The 12666-nt window shown below is 50.6% G+C and overlaps 1 non-coding gene across 1 annotated transcript; it reads left to right on the top strand.

The window, feature by feature from the left end:
- The first annotated feature begins 2322 nt into the window (after positions 1-2322).
- Positions 2323-2409, top strand: LOC113600736 (small nucleolar RNA SNORD35). Its single transcript, XR_003421845.1, has one exon. It is a non-coding gene; the product is annotated as a small nucleolar RNA SNORD35 (small nucleolar RNA).
- Positions 2410-12666: the final 10257 nt, after the last annotated feature.

The raw sequence follows: 12666 nt of genomic DNA on the forward strand, positions 1-12666 counted from the left end.
TCCCCGGTCCCTCTCCGAAAGCTTGCAGGCTGCCTTCGCCTCTGTGTCCCTGATTGGAAGCTTGAAGCTGGTCAGGAGTCTGGGGTCGCTGAGATAGATTTGTTAGATTCGTCCGCAAAGGAAACATTATCTATCCCAGATGCCTTCATTAAATTGTATAAGGGTTTCTAGAGTAGACAGAGTGGGAGCTTGCGGGCAAGAGTCTGCTAACGTGCGTGGTTGTTTTTCCGGCCAGTGTAATATGCACGGTCGCACATACGTTACCTGAATTAGCTGCCGACCCCTGGGAAATTTTACCCAAAATCCCCAATGCATAGCTTCCCTTAAGGCATCAGCCGATCTGATGACTCTGGGCCTTCGCCCCCAGCTAGTCCACGGGGCAGGGCTGAGCAGCAGTTGCCCTAATTTTAAGGTGGGGTGTGGGCCTTGCAGCCAGCCAGGGCTCCCTCCCCTCCCTGGGGCCGATCTCAGTACAGGTTCGCTCTTAGGGTCTCTCTGGCCCCCAATACCATCAGCTTCGTGGGCCCTGCAAGCTTTGAGCTTGACTTCGGTCGCAACCCAGAGAGGAACGGCTGTCCACAAAGGACACTGGTCCGGGTTCAGAGGAGCCGGGTGGACCTCCCAGCCCTGCCCCTGCACCATGAGGCCAGGCAGAGACAAGACCACAGGCTTCGGAGCCAGACGGGCAAGCTCAAGGTTGATTCCCAGTGTCCCACCAGCTCAGTCTCTGTGACGCAGCGTGCGTGCGCTCACTCCTGTTCCTTCAGCTGTGACACGGGGACGCAGTGCCCCCTTTCATTTGTCCTGCTGCCACACTGCGCCTGGCACCTTGCCTTCTTTGTCTCCAGCCGTCCCCGGATCTCTGCTAGGTGTGATCGCCATGAGCCATTGAAACGGAGATCTCCCAGTCACAGAACCAGTAACAGATGCTAAGTTAGGATCCAGCCCCCCACAGGCCTGTGTGGAGACCAGTGGCTTTGCTGTGTGTTCGGGGGGGAAGGCGGGGGGAGAAGCAGCCTGAGGCAAAGGCACTTAGCAGGGAGGGGTTCCGGTCCCTGACTCGTGGGACTCAGCCGAGGGCCCGGGGTGGGAAGAGAGGTGTGCATTAAGCATCTTGCTCTGATCCCCTCGTGCCTGGGGCAAGAGGAAGAACTGCCTGCTAATCCCGACACCCACGCAACTCTGCTGTGGGGAAGCTCCGGAGTCTGGAGTGGCCGGCGGGGGGCACACACTGTTCTTCCTCCGACGTCTGTGGCCCTGAGGTGGTCAGCAGCAGGGGAGGAAGGGGGTGCTGGGGGCTGAGCAGACCCCAGGGAGCCAGTGGTGGCAGGGACGGTGGCCTCGGGTTCACCAGGTGATGGCCTGAAAGACAGTGAGAGAGGCTGGGAGCCCAGGTGACCCACTCAGAGCACCTGGAGGACACCTGCGACCTCCGATCACATACTGTTCACATGTATGTGTATGCACGTGTGTGCACGCGCGTGTGTATGTGTGTGCACGTGCGTGCATGTGCATGCATATGCATGTATCTGCATATGTATGTGTGTGCATGTGTAGTGTATCTGTGTGTATCTGTGTGTGTCTGCGTGTGCGCGTGTATGTGTCTGAATGTGTGTACGCGTATCTGTATGTGTATATGGGTGTGTATGTAGGTGTATGTTGTACATATGCATATGTGTATCTGTAGGTATAGGCGTATGTATATATGTATCTATTTATATATAATAACACATGCATATGTATATATTTAGAAATACGTATGCATGTGAGTATATTATGTATATGCATATACCTGTGCACACACTTATACGTGTGTATATGCATATTATATGTATATATGTGTGTATACATGTATGCATGCTTCTACATGTACATATGCATGTAACATGCATATATATGTGTGTACATTGCATATATATGTATATGTCTTACATACCTTGAGCCTTAGGATACAATTATCCAGTAAATGAAATTAAAAAGCCTTTGCAATGAGTGGAGGTGGTCGAAAGATACAAACCTCTGGTTATATAATAAGTAAGTCTTGGGAATGTGAGGTAGAAGTGTGACGACTATAGTTATTATACGTATTATATGTTTGAAAGTTGCTAAGAGAGTAGATCTTAGGGGCACCTGGGTGACTCAGTCGGTTAAGCATCCAACGTCGGCTCAGGTCACAGTTGCATGGTTCGCCCTCTGACAGCATGGAAACCCCTCCCCTGCTTGCTGTCTCTCTCAAAATAAGCAAATATACTTAAAAGAGAGAGAGAGAGAGAGAGAGAGAGAGTAGATCTTAAAAATTCTCATCACGAGGAAAAAAACTTGTGCAGATGATGTCTCTTCCTCACGATGGTCTGCGGGTGCCACTGTGGGCAGAGCAGATGATGCCAATGGCCCAGCTGATGCCAGGAGGAGGGAGCAGGGAGCCCTTCCGGGGGCGGGTGTATCTTTCGGCTTGTGCCTGCTGAGACAAGGGGGGGTCCACTCTGACAGCTCGTCACCTCTGTCCCTTAGCCACCTTGGCTGCACTCTGTCATAACTTCACCTCTCCCCCTGCCCCCACAGGGGAAGAAAAGAAAATCGTGGCCACGTGTGGGGATGGGTGTTAAGTAAGCTGATGGGGGTAATCATTTCTTAATATATATGTATGTACATTGCATACCTTAAAGTAATACAATGTTGTATGCCAATGATCTCAATTGTAAAAATAAATCAATAAGTACACAATGCTTCAAAGCCTTTGTATATCTTAGTACTGAATGAGGCCTCTGAGGAGGGGTTAGAAATCTTGAAAGTGGGCCTCATGCCCTGCTGTTAAAAAGGCAACATACAGAGAAAGACAGATACCATATGTTTTCACTCTTATGTGGATCCTGAGAAACTTAACAGCAGACCACGGGGGAGGGGAAGGAAAAAAAACAAAAAAAGAAGTTAGAGAGGGAGGGAGGCAAACCATAAGAGACTCTTAAAAACTGAGAATAAACTGAGGGTTGATGGAGGTGGGGGGAGGGGAAAGTGGGGGATGGGCATCGAGGAGGGCACCTGTTGGGAGGAGCCCTGGGTGCTGTATGGAAACCAATCTGACAATAAATTTCATATTTAAAAAAAAGATAAAATATAGAAAAAAAAAAAAAGGCAACAGACGAGGTGCCCGGGTGGCTCCGTGGGTTAAGGATCCTACTCTTGGTTTCGGGTCAGGTCGTGATCTCATGGTTTGTGAGATCGAGCCGAGTCGGGCTCTGCACTGAAACTGCGGAGCCTGCTTGGGATTCTCTCTCCCTCTCTCTCTGCCCCTCCCCCACTTGCGTGCGCTCTCTCTCTATCAAAATAAACATCAAAAAAATTAAAAAAAAAAAAAGCAGGCAGCAGACTTTCTGACGAATACAATCAGAACTGTCTCTGAGACCTCGTTTCACCCAGCAGCTGAGGCCCAGACAGAAGGAACTACAGATACATAACCTCCTGTTTCATTTTTCTATTTCTAGGTGACTGCCAGTTATGGCTGGCAGGGACCGTTCACATGCGCCTCCCCCTCTAGTGTCGGGGAGACACTTGCAGACAGCAGAGTCGGGGCGACGGGGCCCGGCCCCCTCCGCAGCGGCCTCCCCACGGAAAGGCAGGTGCCCCTTTGGATGCCCGACCTGTTCTGTTTCCTCTTTGGGAGCTCTCGTGAAATAAGGCACCTTTTCAACCAGCAGCAAATGAAATCACATGTAGGATTCCGGGGCCACTGCTTGAACGCCCCCGCAACGACAAACGAGCGAGATCTAGAACCAAAGCTGAGCTCTGAGCTTGGGGACCCGTGTTTGCAGCCCTCGCATCGACTTCCCGCTCACCCAGAACTGCCTGCGGGGACGTGCAGGAGAGAGGATGGTGAAGGAGGGCAACTTACCCTCCAGGGGTTCTGGGCCTCAGAAGGCAGGTGGGTGCTGAGAACCCCTTGGCCTCCCCTTACAGCTCTCTGGGGCTCACGTGCAGGTACAAAGAATCTTCCAGAACAAGGCTTCCCAGGAGCCCCCAGGCAGCTCTCCTCCCAGAGCTCTAGCCAGCAACAGCTGGTGTTTCGGCAGCTGCCCCAGAGGGAGTTTTCGGATGCCAGGAGAGCCTTCCCGCCAGCAGCCTTTAATTAAGAGCGCCATGATTACAGTCGCTAGGAGTCAAGAGGGCACCCCTCTTTCCTTAAACTTTGCCAATTGGAGCACAACAGCCTTTTCATGGGTAACAAGGGACCGTTTTGTACATGCTGACTTGTCTCAGGAGAGAGCTGTGGTCTGCAGAGAGAGATCTAGAACTCTAGAGCTCTCGTCACGCTTCTTACATTTGCTGGGAGATCACCGATCTCTTGCATCCGTTAGCAGAGTCTGGCAAGTGGCGGGGAGGTGGCCAGGATCCCCTTGTAATTTAGCGACAGCTGCAGGATCACCCTTCTAGCACAGCAGGCCACATGGAGCCCGCCTGAGCCAACATTTGGGGGCTCCACATGGTGTTATAAATAAGAGGTGTGAGGCTGCTTCAGACAATGAGCCCCCTCTGACAGTTCCCGTAAGCTTCTCTCTGTCCCGAAACCCACACCTGGTGACACTGACGTGCCTGGAAAGAAAGAGAGACATGAGCACAGACACCAACCCCCGCCTCTCTTCTTCTCTTCCTTCAACCTTAGCTCAGACTCGCACAAGGCACCTGCTATGCGCTAAACCCCGTGCAGAGAGTTGAGAAGGCCCAAGGTCAGCAGAAGAGTCAGGAAGCAAGCACAAGCTGCGTGTCTACTGAGTGGTGGGCATTGCAAGCTGAACACACACAGATTGAGAGGCTCAGACGCTTCTCTGCTTTACTCACGGCCGGAAAGAGTTGTGAACTGTTCACAGCAAGAAAGCCAGTCTCCTTCTAGGCGTGGGACCAGCTGTAGAAAGCTGATGAGAAATGAGAGGGGGAATTAGGGGTAAGGGTGTGTGTGTGTGTGTGTGTGTGTGTGTGTATGTGTGGAGGGACCTGGGGCTTCTTGACGCTATACTCATTGCTTCCTTATTTTCCTTTGTAAACTCTTGGGGCCTTTGATTACACGCTTAGCCCAGTTGCATGGCGTTGATACAAGTTATCTCTTCGATTCTCAGTTTTTCACAGGGAAATGGTGATAGATGTCCTCATTTTGACAAATAAGAAAATTGAGGCCCCAAAAGGGTGTATTCCTCACCTGAAGACATTCAGAAAGATGATGAGAAAGCCAGGAATACTTCCACAAGTAGTTACCAAGAACCTACCATAGGGCAGACACATGGGTTCAAGCCCAGGAATTCCCGTTACTCCCGCTCTACGAACCTGCCTCTCTGATTCCATTTGGGAAGCCAGTCGTGACTCAAATCGTATCGTGTTTGAAGAGAGAGAGTCCTGACGCTTGTTCATTTCTGCCCTCGTTTCTTTACAAAGGCGTGTACTCATTTATTCACTTATTCGTTCGTTCACCAATTATTTGTTGAGTGTCTGCTACGTTCCAGGCATGGTACTCGTTACTAGGAATTCACTGGTGACCAGAAAGAGACACTGTCCCGGCTCTTATGAAGCTGACCTTCTAGAGGGGTGACAGCCAGTAATCGATTAACCATAATCGTGAGGGTCAGCTGCGAACTGAGAGCCACGGCCGGAAGGGAGTTGAGGCCAGTCAACCCCACTGACCAACCTGGGTCCAGGAAAGGTTTCCCTGGGAAAGTGAGGTAGTCCTGGGGTCCAAGGTAAGGAAGAGTTCCCTGGATGAAGGCAAGGACCAGGGAAGCACCTGCTGCTCAGGGGGTCTCCTCTAAGACATCCCCATCTGCCTGCTCACAGCATCTCAACCCCATCCTGACCCAACGTCATCGCCCCCGAATCTGCCCTCACCTCACTCAGCGAAGAGCTGTCTCGTCCTTAGTCCTCAGGCCAGAAGGCCAGAGACATCTCAGACTCCTTCCTGCCCTCACGCCCCGACTCTAGCAATTACCAAGGCCTCTCCACTTTTATCCCGTATTTATCAAATCTTTCCCCTTCTTTCAATTCTCTCTACCAAGGCTCTGCTTGAAATTTAACCTTTCTTGGGGCGCCTGGGTGGCTCAGTCGGTTAAGCGTCCGACTTCAGCTCAGGTCATGATCTCGCGGTCCGTGAGTTCGAGCCCCGCGTCGGGCTCTGTGCTGACCACTTGGAGCCTGGAGCCTGTTTCAGATTCTGTGTCTCCCTCTCTCTCTGACCCTCCCCCATTCATGCTCTGTCTCTCTCTGTCTCAAAAATAAACGTTAAAAAAAATAAAAAAAAATAAAAAAGAAATTTAACCTTTCCATTGGGAGTGGGGAAATACTGAAATTACATCATTCGACCCTAGAGACACTGGGATGAACGAGTAGGCACAATCCCTGCCCTTTTAGAAGGTTGAGCAGAAAAACATTTTTCCATTGGCTTTCTGACGGCCTCCCTGCCTCCAGCCTTGTGCTCTTGACTCCAGACTCCACACTCAGCTAGAATGGCCTGTGTGCGATGTGAACCTGACACAGCCCATCCCCTCCCCCCTTCTCCACAGAATTCAGTCCAGTGATCTTAACAACATCACCCGGGGCCCTTCCCCTTTCAGGGCTATCACCTGCCCGTGCCCAGACCACATATGAAAACAAAGACCCACAAAATGTCTCTTCAAGAGCTATGTGCGTGAAGGGAATAGATTAAGGACTATATACCCTTGGGCACTAGTTAGTAGCTTTCTCATTTTGACTTGCTTTTCATTTCGCCAGGTGACATGCCATACATTAGACACTGGGAAGGGATAAAAATAATAAGTCGCAGGCAATGTCCGAATAGACCAGTGGAGGAGCGCCTGGGTGGCTCAGTCGGTCGAGCGCCCGACTTCAGCTCAGGTCACGATCTCTCGATTCGGGAGTTCGAGCCCCGCATCGGGCTTGGTGCGGTCAGCACAAAGCTCACTTCGGATACTCTGTCCCCCTCTCTCGCTGCCCCCCACCTCTCTGTTTTTCTCAAATGAATAAGCATTGGGAAAAAAAATAGATGGCTGGAGGAGGATGAGTGTTTTGCTGAATCCACTGTGGGATTTTCCTGCTTTGTAGTTAGAGACAAATTTAACCCTTCCTCTGCCTGAAGGCACTGTGGCCGTCAAAAGCCTAGAGGCTTATAGCTAAAGTGGCCCAGAGGTGGTGGCCCCTGTCAGCTCTAATCGCCTGAACGAAAACACTTCACCCCTGTCTACTTTGCACTAATCTCAGGAAAGGCCTGAGGTCACCTCTTCAAACATCAAGAGTAGCCCTCCAGAGCTGCTCCCTTTCAAATCCAGGAACAAATATGGAAAGGCCCGATGGGTGTTCCTGTAACTGTATGTACGATTTTCATTTTCAAATCGAGAGGATTATCCTTAACTGGGAAACCTTTTTAAAAGCGGTTGCAAATGAATTGTTACTTACCGATTTTTTGTGTTTAAAACAATGCGTACAGTTTTCAACTCGGCATCTGCCAGAGAGGAACATCAGGGTCAGAGCGCTCTAGTGCACAGAAGGAACACAAATTGGACTTGGACACGTCTGGATTTGAGTGCTGGATGCATCACGCCCCGGCTGTGTGGCCTTGGGCAAGTTACCCAACCTCTCTGAGCACTGTTTTTTTCATATCGAAAGGACTCCTTCTATCTATCCATCCACGAAGTATGGTTTGCGGATATAAGGGCACCTGGAGTTCACACAGGGAAGAAGTGATTCAAGGCCAACGGGAATCCAAATCCTTCCGTTCTCTAGAACTGATGAGCGTTCCTCTACTAGCTACAGTTGACTACCATGTGGTGTGTGTGCTTCAACCTCCAAATCCGGCACCCACAAAACTTTTCGCCCTGGGCCTAAGGGTAGCCTCAAAATTCTTTCAACGTCCACTCAATGCAACGTCAGCCCACCAGTTTGAGGTCCCATGAGAGGAAACATATCACCATGTTGGCCCCTGACCCTTATCAGCCCAGAAACCGTGCATGACAGAGGCTCAGCGGTGGACCGAGGGAAGCAGGAACTGGCCTTTCTCTGGGTTTTCTCTGTCTTCCGTTTCTAAGACTGTAGACTCACAGGCCATCCGGGCTGAACCAGACTGCCCAGCCTCCTCAGTTTACAGGCAGGGAAACTCAGGACAGAAGAAGCAAGGCCTTCTAGCAAGCCTTCCTTCAGACGTCTGCTTTCTCGGACTAGCCAACCATCTGGTAACAACAGCCAGGAGACTTCGTGCTGTGCGTTAGGGCTCTCTGATGACACAGGGAGGCTCAGATCCTCAAGCCCAAGACCAGTCCTGGCTCATCCTGTGGCACCCAGTCTAGCGGACGTTGCCCAGGTTCCAGGAGCGTCTGGCCAAGGCCAAGGATGAGAATGACCACAGTGCCTCCCATCCCAGTGGAAACGCCAGCATTAGAGTCAAAACTGCCAAGATGTTTGCTCTGCCACTGAGACCCGGAGGGACCCTGGATATTTCACCCAGTCTGGGCCTCCCTTTGGGCCTTCCTCACCTATAAAACTTTAAATAAACTTGAAAATAATAAGAATAAAATAAACATAACCATCGCAATCAGACTGAACTCACATATTTGTTTCCCAAACCACTTTGCCTGGTGCATTTCAGTCTGCTCGGCACAGGGAGGAATTTCCCTGGAGACCCATCCCTGGCCGCATTCAAGCAGAGACTAGATCATCCACGGGTCCGTCCTGCTGTTTCCAGGATTTCTGTACTTTGCCGAGGAGCTTCTAAAACCCTTTGAGAGCCAGAATTTCTGCAAATCTTTGATCTGTCCATCTGGGTTGCTGCCCAAGGAGGGTTAGGAGATGAACTGTGGAGAAAGTTAATTTAATCTTGTGAAGAGCCAGGAAACAGAGCAGGGCTGTTGCCAGAAAGACTCAGTGTAGTCAGAAGACAAGACTTTCTCATTCAAAATCGCCCACGGCAACTCCATCCTTATTAAAGTGGAATGTAAAATCGTAACGTGGACATTGTTCCTATTCATAAAGGAGCTTATAAAAATGACTGCAAGGCAAGTTCACTGTCCCTCTTCACTATGCGGGCCATTCCACTGCCTCAGTAATACTGGGGATGTTAAGAGAGACTTACTGGGGTCACAGAGCTGAGGATGTCAGAAAACACGGGCATGACGCACGGACTGGCTCCTTTCTGATTACCTAACCCCAGTCATTGAACCCTAAAGCCCAGAACTTTGGGAAGTGGGAAAACGCTTGCGTGAAAAGAAAAAAAAAAAAAGTTGACCGCAACTACCCTCAGTTTGCTTAACAGTAGACCCAGAGGCTCTTCCCGAGAAGGGTCAGCCGTGCCTTGTGACCCAAACAGTCCCGAGCAAGGGCAGGCAGAACCTTGACGCCCTCCATGCCTTCAGCCTGCTGCGCCTGCCACGGAAGTGAGTCTATGGCCCTAGCCCAGGCTCAGACTTCCCAGCTGACATGACCAGGGTTCCACCTGAAATCCTAACTGGGATCTAAATCACCCACTGGGACAGGTGCTCCGGCCAGGCCTCAAGCCCCATGCCGGGTGACTCAACACGGTGCCCCTTGTGTGGGCCACACACTGTAACACACGTGCTTGTCCTTGTCCGGTCCTCGGGTCCCCGGTGAATAAGTCCAGATTCATTCTCCCACCTGAGAGGTCTTCAGAATTTGAACGAGGTTGGCTGAACAAGTTGTAGTCCCCAGGCCTGGAGGGTGGCCCCTTCAGGATGGGCTCCGGCTTGCAAAGAGCCTAGCTCTGGGTACCCCCCGCCCCAGGGGCTCCAGCTGAGGTCAGAGTTGGACGCCACTATTATTCCCACAAGGCTGCCCCTGGGGCCTGAGGGTTTTGGCATCTTATCTTTGACTTCTTCTCATCTCAACCCCCAGACCTTTCGGCAAGGGATAGAGCAGAAAGCGGTCTGTCCTCCAGTCTGGGATGAGAATGAGGGTATCGAGCTCCTCAACTCCGGTAGGTGAAACACAAAAGAAATTCAAAAGAAATTCAGCTCTGTAGTGGAGAGGGTCCCAAAGTCCTACAACCTGAGCAACCGAAAATCCCTATTGTTTTCAGAGGAGATGTGCCAAGGGCTTGGGAAGGAGGAGCAAACGGGCTGCTCTGGCCCATCCCTGAGATAGAAAGAACCACCAGGCACTTTCCCTGCTGTCCCAGCTGACTTGGAGTCTCTGCACACCGGTCACCTCAGCCCGTGACATAGCAACACGTCTCCACCCACCCCAAGTGGCCCCAGCTCCTAATACACACACACACACACACACACACACACACACACACACACACACTGTGTATGTTTGGGAGGTGCTCCCATCCGGGGCCCTGCAGCTGCCGGTGACCCGGCTGAACTTCAGGGGATGCAGCAATCCTCAAGGTTGAGGGTGATTCCTGCGTGTGTGTGCAGGGCCTTCCCCGGAGCAAAGGGGCTATAGCCCTCCCCAGATTCCCAAAGCAGCATCTGGGGGCCATAGACACTAAGGAAACTGAGTTTCAAACAAATATTCTCAAAGCGCTCCACAAATTGAAGAGTCTGGGGATGTAGTGTTCTCTGAGCTGACTCAGTCTCTGAATCTACACGTTTCCTCTCACCTAGTTGACAGGTGGCTTTTACTTTTCAAGTGAGGCACGTGCCCTCAGTCCCTGTCCTGTCCTCTTGCTTTGCTGTGGCTGCGTCCTAACACCCTCAGAGCCAGAGGGTGGGGACTCACCCGGCGGGTCTTGGCTGCAGGAAGTAGGACTCAGCCCATCTGGCTGGGGGGTGGGGTTTCAGGGTAGGGAGAGCACACTCAGCACGTGTGTGTTTATGCACTAGGATCCGGATTGCTTGTGATGACATCTTAATCCCACTCTGAACCGGCATTTACACCAGGAAAAAGTCGTGTACAGAAAAGATCATTAAAAACCTGACATACATCAGTGTTAAGAGGCATATCGGACATCTGGGTGGCTCAGTCAGTTAAGCGTCCGACTTCGGCTCAGGTCATGATCCTGAAGTTCGTGAGTTCGAGCCCCGCGTCAGGCTCTGTGCTGACAGCTCAGAGTCTGGAACCTGCTTCGGATCCTGTGTCTCCCTCTCTCTCTCTCTCTCTCTCGGCCCCTCCCCTGCTCACACTCTGTCTGTGTCTCTCTGTCAAAAATAAACAAACATAAAAAAAAATTTTAATATTAAGAAACATAAGCCTGCTCTTATGGAGCTGGAGTAGGCTCTTGCCACGCGTATAACCATAACCATAGTAATCCCAGGCCTGCGTTAACAAAATACCACAGGGGCCCCTGGGCGGCTCAGTCGGTTGAGCTTCCGACTTCGGCTCAGGTCATGATCTCACGGTTCGTGAGTTCGAGCCCGGCGTCGGGCTCTGTGCTGACGGCTCAGAGCCTGGAACCTACTTTGGATTCTGTGTCTCATTCTCATTCTCTCTCTGCCCCTCCCCCTCTGTCTCTCTCTGTCTCCCAAAAATAAATAAATGTAAACAAAATTGTCAAAACCCCCACAGATTGGGTGGCTTAACTAATGGAGATTCCTCGTTCACAGCTCTCGGGGCTGGAAGTCCAGGAACAGCATGCCGGCAACGTTGGTTTCTTCTGAGGCCACTCTCCTTGACTCGTGGATGGCCATTTCTCCGTGTTTTCCACTGTCTGGTGGCTGTATGTCCCGACTTCCTCTTTTTATAAGGACACCAGTCATATTCAATTAGGGCCCATCCTGAAGACCCTATTTTACCTCAATATATCTCTTTAAAGACTCTCTTCCCAAATACAGCCCCATACTAAGGGTAGTGCAGGCTAGGGGCTTCAATGTATGAATTTGGGGCATGGGTGAGCCTAGTTCAGCCCATAAAACGTGGCTGTAATATGTGGGGACCCTCCCTTGTGCCAGAAGCCCTATGTGACACCTGCCCTGTGTTACTCTTATCCTCACGAGACTCGCGAACTCAGGAACATCGTAGCCCAATTTACAAATGCGGAAACTGAGCCACGTGGTGAATCGGCGAGTTAAAAAACAAATATTTATTGAGAATCTCTTACCTGCTAGGTACTAGGAGTGTAAAGAGGAAAAAAAAGAAAACCTAGCTTCTACCTTCCAGCAACATGCGGTCTGACAGGGGCAGCCTTCTGTTTTCCTAGAATTTTGATAGACTTTTTGTGGGCAAGGGCAGTCCTGTCTATGGCCAACATTTGAAACACACGATTTTATGTGTCCATACTCACTTAAAAATCAGCCCTCCCTCACCCACTCTAGTTCTCTGGAATGAGGTGAAAATCTACATATACATAATGTAAATTAGTCCCAACGTCAATGTCATGAAGTAGGGCATAGGGTTGGAAGATCAAATCATTTCCATAGCCTCGGCATTGCCACTGATTTTGAGACCCAGATATGTCTACCTTTAAAAGAATTGTGCCTCCTTTTGCACCCTGCTATGTTTGTTTGCCTATTTAATACATATTTTTCTAATCAGTCTGTTGGCAAAGTATCTAAATTTGCAGGGAGGGAAAACCAAGGTGATAAATGTCAGTTGCTGGAAGAATATTACAAGAGTTTAACATGTAGTTGGAAACAGCTGGAACGCGGTGTATGAGGCAACGAGCTAGGTATGCGGTCAGTCAGCCATTAATTAATTTACTTAGGAACATGTCCTAAGCTCCTACTCTGTGCCAAGCCCTGG

The sequence above is a fragment of the Acinonyx jubatus genome, chromosome F2 (genome assembly GCF_027475565.1).
Source record: "Acinonyx jubatus isolate Ajub_Pintada_27869175 chromosome F2, VMU_Ajub_asm_v1.0, whole genome shotgun sequence".
Taxonomy (NCBI): domain Eukaryota; kingdom Metazoa; phylum Chordata; class Mammalia; order Carnivora; family Felidae; genus Acinonyx; species Acinonyx jubatus.